This window comes from Suricata suricatta, chromosome 7 (genome assembly GCF_006229205.1).
Source record: "Suricata suricatta isolate VVHF042 chromosome 7, meerkat_22Aug2017_6uvM2_HiC, whole genome shotgun sequence".
Classification (NCBI taxonomy): Eukaryota; Metazoa; Chordata; class Mammalia; order Carnivora; family Herpestidae; genus Suricata; species Suricata suricatta.
This window is the reverse complement of record NC_043706.1, coordinates 124,440,575-124,452,680: the sequence shown is the minus strand read 5'-3', so window position 1 is coordinate 124,452,680 and position 12,106 is coordinate 124,440,575. Positions and strand designations below refer to the sequence as shown.

The 12,106-nt window shown below is 38.7% G+C and overlaps 1 long non-coding RNA gene across 1 annotated transcript; it reads left to right on the top strand.

Moving 5' to 3' along the window:
- The first annotated feature begins 2,856 nt into the window (after window positions 1-2,856).
- Window positions 2,857-6,866, top strand: LOC115295684. Its single transcript, XR_003910526.1, has 3 exons — window positions 2,857-3,071; window positions 4,627-4,713; window positions 5,549-6,866. It is a non-coding gene; the product is annotated as an uncharacterized LOC115295684 (long non-coding RNA).
- Window positions 6,867-12,106: the final 5,240 nt, after the last annotated feature.

The window sequence follows — 12,106 nt, the reverse complement described above, 5'->3', positions numbered from 1 at the left end:
AATAATTTACCAAAATTTAAAACTTTTGTGCTGTTAAGGATCTTACAAAGAGAACTCAGGGTTTGTAAGCCTTGGATCTGACAAAGGCTTCCTACCTAAAATGTGTAAAGAATTCTCAAGACTCAATGGTAAACATTCCAGTTCTAAAACAAGCAAAGAGGGGCGCCAAGGTGGCTCAGTCAATTAAGCATCCCATTTCAGCTCAGGTCGTGATTTCACAGTTTGTGAGTTCAAGCTCCACGTTGGGCTCTGGGCTAACAGCTCAGAGCCTGGAGCCTGCTTTGGATTCAGTATCTTCTTCTCTCTGCCCCTCTCCTTCCCTCTCTTTCTCTCTTTTAAAAACAAATAAACACTTAAAAATTTAAAAACAACAGGCAAAGACATGAAAAAATATGGCACCAAAATGGGGAATTAGGATTTAACACCGGGATTTGGGGAGACACAAACTTCAATCTATAGCACCATATTCTAACCATCAGAAAGGAGAAAAGATAAAGAGGAAGCCTTTCCCTTTGATATAACTCCACAGAAGTTACACTATTTCTCCTTCATCCATTCACCAGACCTTAGACACATGGCCCCGTCTACTGCAAGGGAGGCAGGAAGTAATCTTTAGTCAAAGGAAGATGGGGAGGATGGATATTGGAAGACAAAAGAACTGTCCTTGTCACAAGTGCTTAACATTTCAAGGCTCTCCCAGATATGGCCTCCTCTTCCACTTGTATTGTTACCACAGCCACCTAACTAGTCTACTGTCTGCCTGGATTTTCAGATTCTCTTAGGTCACTGTCATTCATCAATTCAGAGTTTTCATTACATTACTGTTTGTCTCATAATCTTCATTGGGTCCTTGCTACTTGTATATTAAGTCCAAACCCTTTTACTTAACATATCAATATCCTCCCTAATACCATTTCAATTTGATCTCCCTCTTCTTTCCATCCCTTCCTTATCCTCTCAACTGGCCATTCCCAGAACATACCATGAGCTCTCAGTTCTCCACAGCTTTGATCCTGACAGACCCTCTACCAGAATGAGCTCCCTGAAAGCCCAACACCAACTTTTGAAACACTGTACAGACTTCCAATTCTGTCCCAAATGATATTACTTTTATAAACTCATTTTTCATCACTTCAATTAAAAATAGCCTACTCATTCTAGGAATGAGTATTTATGCTCACTGTATTTATGCTGGTTTCCATTATAATAAATCCTAAATTTTCATATTCATAACCATGATTATTACTATAAATTATATAGCACTCACTACATATGATTCATTTTGGTAGTGCTGGGAGCACCTTGTCTCTGAATTTTTACCTAACAGCTGCACAGCACATATTTATTAAGTGGAATTAGTATGTAAGCACTACATCTATAGGAGGAAAGAGAAAAACTTCAAGTCAGTGCTCTTTGGATAAAATATTCGTTTAAACTGGATTAAATGCTTTATAACAATCTAGTATTATTTATTATATAAATCTATATGTGCTTATTTGGAATTGTTTTGAGTGACTTGTATTAATATACAAACCTTAATATGAATTTGCATCAGGAAGAACAATTTCTAAGAGCTATTTTCAGTTCTAACAAGGAAGTGACAGTTTTTCCATTTTTAGCAGAGTGTTATAACTTATCTCAGTCAAACACTTGCTAGGCCATTTAATTTGTCACTTATGTTACTTTACTTTCTATTTTAACTCTCAGGCCTGTTCAAAAGTAATAGTAAAAAGAAAATTTTAGTTTGATTGCTGCTAATTTTCTTGTGACAGAAGATAGAAGTGAAAATAATTTCAACATTGAATTGTCTGTGTTAAATATGACCACAAGACCTATTTCATATTAATCTTTTGTCCATGTTGGCTAATTTCTCTCAATTTCTCAATTAGTTCTCTGTGTATTAGATTCAGACAGAAAGATACAGCTATAGAATTTGAAATAAAAAATAAACTCCCAATTAAAATTAGTAAACTATTTGAAAATAAACCCCACATTGGCCTTATAGGGAAACCTCTTCCTGAGAAATAGGATTTCATATTAACCTTCTTATAATTTTATGTAATTTGTCCCTCTGTCTATCCCTCTCCTGTGCCCTCTCTGACCTGTTTGTATCCATAATTCTTGTGTCTGATCTGATTCAAACTATTTCATACAGTTTGTATTAACTCTCCTTCTATGGGAAGAGTTGGGACACCAATCAGAGCTCAGGATCACTCCAGATGAATCCTAAGCTAGAGGAAGGCTTAGGAAAGTATATGGATGAAATGAAAATAAACTATTAGATTAATATTTTTAGTTCTAATTCTATATCCAAGTTTGAGTTGTTTTTAATACAAAGAAAATCAGTTAACTTTCTAGAACAAGGGAACAAAAGAAAAGACAAATCATTCAGGCAGTAACTCCTGGAATTATTCAGGTTCAAAACAAAGCATAACAACAAGAACAACAAAAGAGCATCTGTTTGCAAAAGTTAGTTTTGAAAACTAGATTTTTTAGGTTATTGATTCCTCCACCCACTTTGAAAAAATTAGCTGCCCTTTTGGGATTTAATAAAAAGTAACAATGTCACAGTCACTGTGACTAAATGCAAGAATATGGGAGGGTGTGTCAGGAAGCAACAGTTCCTCAAACTGACAGTAATTAAAATGTGTATTCAGGGTGGCCTCCTTGATGACCGATAGGCGGCAGAGTCAAAGCACTGGATTGGGGAAGAATGAGTGGAGAAATGGATTGAGGACTGCTACGTGTTTGCACTCTGCTGAGTGTTCTGCATACGCTGGAGCTGTAACCAAGCTTCCCTAGGTTCTCTCAGCCTTACCCTGGGTAGGTGGTTCCAGAGAATTTTTGAGAGTTCCCAGAGGGTTCACACATGTACTCATGAATGTCTGCAACTGTTACGTGTCTCCACCATCCTGCAGGATCACAGTGCTATCTACTGACAGGTCTTCGCTCATAGCTGTCTCCACCACCATGCAGATGCCCTCAAGATGACAAAGCAGTTGATGTTCTGCTGTGAAGTGAGAAGGAATTGTCTCACTCCATACCCTCATTCATGTGCAAAACTTACTTAGGTGAGTTTCTAAGCTGTGCTCCTCATTTCCACCATGTTAAGGGTTTTTAGCAAAATGCCCTTTTTTTGTACAGAGAGGACTCATAACCAAAATCATAAATGAAAGAGGAAACATAACAACCATACCACAGAAATACAAAGGATTATATGAGAATATTATGGAAATGTATATACCAACAAATTGGACAACCAGGAAGAAAGGGATAAATTCCTAGAAACATAAAACACCCCAAAATAGAATCAGGAAGAAATAGAAAATTTGAACAGACAAATTACCAGCAGTAAAATAGAATCAGTAATCAAAAAACTCCAAATGAGCAAAAACCCATAACCAGATGGATTCACAGATGAATTCTACCAAACATTTAAAGAGCTAAACCTATTCTTCTGAAACTATGCAAAACACAGAAGAGGAAGGAAAGCTTCCAAATCCCTTCTATGAGGCCAGCATTACCCTGATACCAAAGCCAGATAAAGACACTACAAAAAAAAAAAAAAAAAAAAAAAGGAAGGAAAGAAAGAAACAAAGAAACAAAAAAGAAAGAACACATGTCAATATCTGTGATGAACATTGATGCAAATATCCTCAACAAAATATTAGCAAACCAAATCCAACAATACACTAAAAAAATTCATTCACCATAATCAAGTGGGATTATTCCTGAGATGCAAGTAGTTCAATATTCACAAATCAATCAACATGATACCTCACATTAGCAAGAGAAAAGATAAAAAAATGTGATCATTTTAATAGATGCAGAAAAAAAAATTGACAAAGCACAACATCCATTTATGATAAAAAAAAAACACACACAAAGAGGGAGGCAAACCATAACAGACTCTTAAATAGAGACAAACTGAAGATTGATGGGGGTGGTGGATTGAGGGGGTGGGGAAAATGGGTGATGGGCATTTTTCCTCCTTTCTCCTATGGTTTACTGTTAAGTTTCTCAAATTCCACATATAAGTGAAATGATATAATATCTGTCTTCTTCTGACTAACTTATTTCACTTAGCATAATACCTTCTAGTTCCATCCACATTGCTGCAAATGGCAAGATTTCATCCTTTTTCATTGCTTAGTAGTATTCCATTGTATATATAAACCACATCTTCTTTATCCATTTATCAGCTGATAGAAATTTGCCTCTTTCCATAATTTGTCTATTGTTAATAGTGCTGCTATAAACTTTGGGGTATATGTGCCCCTGTGATTCAGCACTCTGGTATCCTATGAAAAATTCCTAGTAGTATAATTGCTGGTTGCAGGGTAGTTCTATTTTTAATTTTTCGAGGAACCTCCACACTGCTTTCCAGAGTGGCAGCAGCAGTTTGCATTCCCACCAACAATGCAAGAGGGTTCCCATTTCTCCACATTCTCACCAGCATCTGTTGTTTCCTGAGTTGTTAATTTTAGCCACTCTGACTGATGTGGGCCTTTTATATATGGCTTTTATGGTGTTAAGGTATGTTCCTTATATCCTGACTTTCTTGAAAGTTTTTATTAAGAAACCATGCTATATTTTGTCAAGTGCTTTTTATACATCTATTGACAGGATCATATATATCACAATGATATATCACATTGATTTGCGAATATTGAACCAGGTCTGCAACCCAGGACTGAATCCCAGCTGATCATGGTGAATAATTCTTTTAATATGCTGTTGAATTCAATTTGCTAGTATCTTGTTGAGAAGTTTTGCATCCATGTTCATCGGGGATATTGGCCTGTAATTCTCCTTTTTAGTGGGGTTTTATCTGGTTTGGGAATCAAGGTAATGCTGGCTTTATAAAATGAGTCTGGAAGCTTTCCTTCCATTTCTCTTTTTTGGAACAGCTTGAGAAGGATAGGTATGAGCTCTGCTTTAAAGGTCTGGTAGAATTCCCTGGGAAGCCAGCAGGCCCAGGGCTCGCTCTTGTTGGGAGATTTTTGATAACCAATTCATTTTCTTTGCTGGTTATGGATCGGTTCAAATTTTCTATTTCTTCCTTTTTGAGTTTGGTAATGTGTGAGCACTTTATCCCATACAAAGAGAAAAATGAAACAGATGGGGCAAAAAACTAGGCAGAGAGTTAAAGAAACTATAAGGCTTAATCCAGAGAGAGGAAAATAAGGAAGGAGATTCAGAAAAGAATAGAGTAAAAATGCTGATTAAACAAACAACCAGAACAGAAAAAGAAAAAAAAAGAAAAATATATGTAATAAGAATTGGCCAAAAATTGAATCAGAAGGGAGGTGAGTGGGGAAGATTAAGAGTACAGTTTTTGTGATGAGCACTTAATAATGTATAGAATTGTTGAATCACTATACTATATATATGAAATTAATATAACACTGTATGTTAACTTCACTGGAATTTTAAAAATCATTAATAATAATAATAATAAACTAAGAAATAAATAGAAAACTTCTATCAACAAAAACAAATATGCCTTTTGTTTTCCCTTATTGGCCCCAATCTTCCCGGATCTCAGATATCTTCAAGCTCATCATGCTTGGATCATGTCCCAGTACTTCTTGGCTCCAGCACAGAGAAGAAAGGACTTCTGATGGGTTACTCCCCAACTTCCACACAGCGAAGGCAGTCAGAACGCTCACAGCCTAGCAAAGTGCTGATGAACAAAGAGCACATGAATGAAGAGCACTAAATATTTATGAGTGAATAAATAAGTGAATGTTAACAACCAGAGTTTGAATCTCCTCCCAGGAAGATTTTCAATCTATATCCAACAGGCTACTGGAAGGCTTAGTCAATCCACTTTCCAGATATCCTGACTGGTCAAAATTCCACTTAGATTCACACCACCTTTCGTTTAACTTCACTGTACCTCACAAATAAGTCTAAACTATGTATTGGTATTCTTATTTTATAGATGAAGAAAACTAATGTTCAGAAGTTTCAGGATCTGCCTCCCCCAGATCACTTTTATCAACCCCCTGTGTCCATCCTCCAGCTGCTCTAGGCATTGCCTGCTATCAACTCTTGGAGAAATACCTTCTGCCACCAGCTGAATAGGAGCCATCTCAACACAAACACAGCCACTGATTAGTGCTGGGCTCCTAAGAGCTGAGAGCCTGGTGTCAATATGGAACTAACTCTGTGGTGCGGTGAATGTGCCAGAGTTCTCACAGGATCAGGCTGCAGTGCATCTCCAGCAGGCACGACATCATTGTGCAGCCTTCCTTCTGCTCTGCCCTTCTTCCCTCGCTCCCTTTCTTTTGGAGAGTGACAGCTGGAGGGGTGGAGAATCTGGAGTGTGTGGTAATGAAGGGAAACAATAAGCATCAATTACAGACTTGGGACCAATTGCAACAGTGGGAAGCTACATTTGATCCACTGATCCTTCTCCTCTTAGTTTTCTCATAAATTGTAAATACCTGTTGAGAAGGAAATAGAGCTAAGTGGTACAAGGGGTGGACTGTAGTAGATGCTGTTGTTGTCCAGATATCCTTAACTGGGTCAATGCACTAATCCCAAGGCTGCTGGGAATTTTGAGTTCTAAAGGCCCACAGCTGCCTCCTTTTCTAAAGAATTGACCTTGGCCAAGCAGAAGTCCCTTGTCTGGGAAGTTATCTCCCCTGGGATGGGTAACCCATTCTAATAATCGACTGACATGGAAATGCTTTGAAGTGAGATGAGCAGTCTGAGCTCCATCACTGCCTGAGGGATCAGCCAAAGCTGCACTTATTCCTCAGGCTTTACTTTACCTCTTCCTGCTCTTCTCCTGAGACTACTCCCTCAACAGATTACTTCCCCAAGAATCCCCAGCTTAGGCTGTGCTTCTAAGGGACTATCCTGGGGCGCCTGAGTGGCTCAGTTGGTTAAACATCCAACTTTGGCTCAGGTCTACATCAGCCTACCAGGAAATGATCTCATAGTTTGTGAGTTCAAGCTCCCCCTCAGGCTCTGTACTGATGACTCAGAGCCTTGAGCCTGCTTTGGATTCTGTGTCTCCCTTGCTCTCTGCCCCTCCCCCACTCACACTCTGTCTCTGTCTCTCTCTCAAAAGCAAACATTAAAAAAAAATTCTAAGGGACCTGTCCTGAGAATTGCACTTTCCCAGGATCAGAACAGATATTAAGCTGTTGAGTCACTATTATTAAAAAAAATTTTTTTGTTCATCTTCAAAGACCTTCCTCTTTCATTAAGCCACACTCACTCTGGTGTGCCATCCACCATTTGCTGACCCTCTATCACTGATTTAATTTTTTTATTGAGCAGCTGTACAGAATGTAACACTGTGTTAAGAGTGCTTGAAATGTGCTTGCTTCTTCAACAAAGTCAACTACTTGAAATAACTGGTTTACAAAGATTGGATGAAGAATCTGAATAAGTGCCAGAGAGAGAACAGAAACTATCCCTGGGTAAAGCAGTTCTGTGTAAGTTTATCATTTCTGAGCCCACTGCAGCCGGTTCCAAATGTGCTGTTAGAACTGGACTGCTCAACATTTTAACCTAGTCTGCTCCTAAGATATTTCAAACCTTCATAACTCTCATGCCACCTAGCCCATTCCTTCCCCTCTGCATATGACCCTGATTCCTAACAAGTGAAGAAAATAGATACTCTCATGGATGAAAAACAACAACAACAACTCCTTGGAGTCCTCCTGTTCTCCTTGGAGTAAAATTTTAGCATTCCTTCTCTAGTCCCTGAGAAAGATATTTCTTTTCTTTTCCACCTCAAATAACTTCCAATATTTCAAATATTTTAGCTAATCTTTAACTTACTCCATCAAATTATTTTCTCTTTTAACTCCTGCCTTTGCTCTCCTACTTGTTCCAAACTCTCAGTTTATAAAGATGCTTCCTTTATTCCCAAATTAAAAATGAATTTACCATTCTACCAATGATGGACATAAAGGCTGTTTCCTTTCTGGGATTCATTATGAATAACACTGCTACGGACCTTCTTGTTGATGTGTACTTATGTATACATGCACACAATGCATCAGACCCGCCTAGAGGGCTTGTTAAAACACAGATGGCTGGACCCCCTCCCCAGTAGATCAGTAGGTTCAGTAGATCGAGGGTAGGGCCCAAGAAGTTACATTTCTAAATGTTCCTTGATGATGCTGATACTGCTGATCCAGGGAACCTACTTTGAGAACTACTTCTCTCAGGGATGTATCCAGGAGTGGATCTGCTTGGACATAGGCTATGAATGTCTTCAGTCCTGATAATCCCAAACTGTTTTCCAAGTTGTTGTATAATTTATAGTACATTCCTACTGAAACTTAGAATTCTTCACCAATCGTTGCCTCTATAAAATTTTAAAGTTTGATAATAAGGTAGGGTTGCAGTGACATCTCATTGGTTTAATTAACCTTTCTCTGTTTATTAAACTTTTCAGTGTTCACTAGCCATTTGGATAATCTCTATTGTGAAATGCATAATCAAGTCACTTATCTGTTTTTCTATTGGAATTTCTGCCCTTTTTTAAAAAGTCAAATTTAAAGAGTTCTTTAATATTTGGAAACAAGTTTTTTGTTGTTGTTTGTGGTGATAGTCGTAGCTTACATAGGGTGTTAATGTCTTCCCCCAGTCTGTGACTTGTATTTTTATTTTTTTAATCATATTTTTTGATAAACAGAAGTGTTTCATTTTTATGTAATTAAATGCATTAATCTTGACTCTTTTCTTTTTGAGTACATGATTGCTAAGTTTAATTCAACTGTTATAGCCAATTCCACTTTGTAAAAATAACAAGATGTTTCTGTCAAAATTATATTGTGATGTGAGTACAGGTTTGCTGTTTGCTTTTGATACAGCCTTAGTAAAAAACGTATGAAATGCACTCTTTAAAAGTTTCAAGGCTCAATAAAAATACAGAGACTAATAATTTTTCAATGAAGACTAGAGGTAGAGAAAATGATGCTAAGAGATTTTTAATCTTCCAAACAAAGATAGTCCTGAAGGTAAAGAAGATTTTCTAAAAACAAATGCAGCAGACTTGCATGTGACTGAACTAACGAGGTACACTGGGCCCATTCCTGCACCACCAGGGAGGCAAAGAACACGGGAAAAGATGAGGAGAAAGGAAGAGAGAGAGTTCTATCACTACTGCTCAGAAGCTCTTGCTAGAGTTCATGTTTTCCCCATTCCCCAAAGCTTCTCTTCCTATCTCTGGTTTCCCCCGTCTCCACTCCAAATTCCTCATCAGTGGACAGAACTAGAGAGCTTTTTTTTTCTACTTGGCTGATGGCAGGGGTTGGGTGCGGGAGGGACCTCAAGAGCCAGCACTACAATGTCAAGTTTCTTCTTGGCAATCCAGTTTGGAATTCACAAATTATTTTCTTATATATTAAAAAAACCCCATAATTGTAAATGGCAGCTCATTTCTACCATTAGAACGTTTCATTGTAAGTCAAGCAAGTTAGTGTGTTTGGGCTTAAAAAGCAAAACCACCATATATAACATTTTTTAATGGAGAGAAAATGTCCTGGAATCCAAACACCTTTCTGATAACAACTTTTGAACCGCAAACCATTTAAAGGATGGAGACAGGAAGTACCTGATAGAGCCTGTCACATGGAATCAGTACACAGAATGAGTGCTTCTTGACTCCAAAGTCAGCAAGGCAGCTGAAAGGGGACGCCTGTTCTGGGCTCTTCTCTGCCGGAAGTGCTCCTTGCCGCTCTCAGGTCCAATTGCGAGCCTTCTCCTTCACAGAGGAAAACAGGCTCCTTGGGTTTGTTTGGCTGTGCCAAGGGTGAAGAGGTAGTGACTAGTCCTCCCACCAGGGAGGTTCAGACACCACTGATTTCTCAAAAAAATAACACTTCTGCTTCCAGGGAGTTTTGTCCTTTTAGGTATGTCCTGAGGTTCTTCGATTGGTCCAAAAATACTAGATGCCTTCCTATTGGGCCTACTGGAAGGAACAGCTTTTTCTGGACGTATGAAACAATTGCTCAGTTCTCCTCCGGAGAATTGGCCAGTCCTGGAGCTGGCCAGCCACCCTTTTCTAGCCCTTGAACATGTTGCCTTTTGCTGAAAGCCTCCATCTGCCCTCCTTATTTGTTTAACTTTTATGTTTAGTGCATTTTACCTCATTAAAGAAACCCTTCTCTCCCTCAACACCATGAAGATATTCTCCTATATTAATCATTGAATAACTTCAAATTGGCCTCATATTAGATCTCATATGCATCTGGAATTGACTGTTGTGTACACTGTGAATTAGAAGTCCAATTTCATTTTTTTCTTACATGTTGCACAATTGTCCTAGCACTATTATTAGACAGATTTTCTCTTCTCCCACTTCCCTGTGATATACCTTTGTCATACATCAAGTATATATGTGGGGACCATTTTATTTTCTTCTTGCTGAAACATAGAAATACCATTACTTTTTTATGTTGATTTTGTATCCAGCAACTTCCCTTCACTGCATTAATGGGTTTCACATGTTCAATTTACTTTTAAACACTTCAAAATCTCTGACCAAGCAAGTACATGCTCCCAGTAAGAAAATTGTTCCAAAGCATCTCAAAGACTCTTCCAAGTCTAAATTTAACTTACACATTTGATAAAACCATTTTTAAAAAAATATTAGAATGCCACTGGAGCACCTGGGTGGCCCAGTCAGTTGAGCGTCCGGCTTCAGCTCAGGTCATGATCCCACGGTTTGTGAGTTCGAGCCCTGCATCAGGCTCTGTGCTGACAGCTAGCTCAGAGCCTGGAGCCTGCTTCCGATTCTGTGTCTCCCTCTCTCTCTGACCCTCCCCTGTTCATGCTGTCTCTCTTTCTCTCAAAAATAAATTTAAAAAAAACATTAAAAAATCTTTTTGGAATGCCACTTATAAACTTGATCACATTCTTTCTTAAATTTGAAAATATAAGTCAATTATACACTTTCAATAAATAGAATCACAACATTAATCCATCTATAACCTGAAATGCCAAAGTATTTTAAATATTACAAATTGTTTAACATGCATAGATAGGCTATTCCTAAGCCTAATACACTAATTCTAATTATATAATTTACCATCCTTGTATTCTAGATCTTTGATTGAAAAGTCAGTCACCTTCTAAATGAAGCAGCGTTAGCATCGAACGTGATAAGAAGCTTCATTTCAGGAGGACTGAAATTACCACCTGGAACAAGTCATTGTCACTAAGTAAGTAATTTATGATCTAAGATACTGGCCAGTAAGAAATTTGAGACTGAATGGGAAGCTGGGGGAAATATAAGATAATCTACAGGCGGCACCCGAGTCTTTATAAAAATCATCTCTAAGTTACATGGCATCCAAACCCAAACTCTTCGGGTGGAGTTTCTCAGCCTGCCTCTCTGAGTTTACAAGGGAAACATCCCAGTTAACTGCTATTCCTTGGGCACCCTGAAGACCTAGGGGTGTGCGCGTCAGCAGTAAGACCAGCCTTTGGGGGGACAGACCCTGGGAAGAAGCCTGCACAGGTTCTGGAAGTGGGCCTGGGGCCATTTGTACATGGAATTTGTGTTTCAGATCTTTGTGTGTGTGTGTGTGTGTGTGTGTGTGTGTGTGTGTGTGTGTTTAGCCAGGGGTTGGGGACGTGGAAGCATGGATGAGTATGTCTCCTTGACCTATGGACTTTTCAGTTCTTGGGAGGGTGTAGCTAGTGGAAAGCCATAGCAAGACCCCCTGAGGTGAGGGGGCCCAGGACAAGACCCACTCTTGTCTTGGTCTTGGGGCAAAACTGCTCTAAAACTGGGACAGAACTGCAGGTGTTTTTCTTTCCTTTTTAGGTAAAGCTGTTAAGCCAAGTACAAAGATTATCCTAGCAAATCAAGGGACAGAAACCTAGAAATGAAAAGGCAGGTGAGGTGCCTGGCTGGCTCAGTCAGTCGGTAGAGCATGTGACTCTTGGTCTTGGGGTTGTGAGTTCCAAGCCCACAGTGGGTGTAGAGTTGCTTAAAAAGAAGAACTCACGGGGATAAAAAAAAAAAAAAAAAAAAAAAAAGTACAACAGCCTTTAGCTATCTCAAGGGCTCCAAAGAGGAGACTTCAGAAATATTTTTATATCTCGATGGAACAAATCAGTTCCTCAA